The sequence below is a fragment of the Limulus polyphemus genome, unplaced genomic scaffold, assembly GCF_000517525.1.
Source record: "Limulus polyphemus unplaced genomic scaffold, Limulus_polyphemus-2.1.2 Scaffold128, whole genome shotgun sequence".
NCBI lineage: Eukaryota > Metazoa > Arthropoda > Merostomata > Xiphosura > Limulidae > Limulus > Limulus polyphemus.
Genome location: NW_013665738.1, coordinates 949,951 through 950,990, shown reverse-complemented (window position 1 = coordinate 950,990; position 1,040 = coordinate 949,951).

Here is a 1,040-nt window from a genome sequence, read left to right as displayed (position 1 = left end):
GCTTTTGTACATGACATCGAAGGCACATTGATCCGGATCAGAATCTTCAGACCAATCCGTAAAGAAGAGATGTGATCTGAAGGTACGGAGAGTGTTAAAAACACAAGATTTGTTGTTTTATAAAGGTGAAAGTCGCTGTCGTTAGGTGAAAAGTCCCGGTTTTGTAATAAAAAGTACATATCAAGTTATGTACGTTCATGCTGCAGTGTTATACAAGACGCGACATCTATTGGGTACTCTTAGAGTTGTATACAATTGATAATTCTGCATACATAGATATATATCTCTATGTGCGATGATAATGCCTCTACGTACAGTAATTATGTATTTATATAAATATATCTATATACATACTTCACTATATACAGCTATCATATCCTTTAATGCATATATATATGTTTCTATAAAGCAATTAAGTTTTCGTATAGAGAGATCTCTTTATACAGATATATAAGTAAGTCTATAACACTGATCATCTTTAAATACAAACATATATGTTTCTATGTACAGTAAACACGTTTTTATACACATAGATATATATTTACGTACACCAATCATGTCTTTAAGTACCTAGATATAAGTCTCTTTGCGGCGCAGTTATTATGTCGCTGTATACAAATATATATATATATATATATACATAGGTACAATAATCGTGTCTCAACATACAAAGATATATGTCTATATATACAATAATAATGTATCTGTATACAGAGATATGTTTCTCTATGTACAACAGGCATTTCTCAATTTACAATAGTTATGTATTTAAATACACAGATGTATATCTCTATGTGCAGTAATTATGCCTCTATGTAGAGATGTTTCTACATACAAAGATATGTGTATAGATATATAATAATCATGTCTCTAAGCGCATAGGAATGTATTTCTACATACAGTAGTCATGTTTCTATACACATTAATCATATCTCTAAATTCATTCATATTTTTCCCTACGTACAATAAACATATCTCTGTGCATAAAAATATATATCTCTACAGACCTTAATAATATATTTTTATACATAGAAATATGT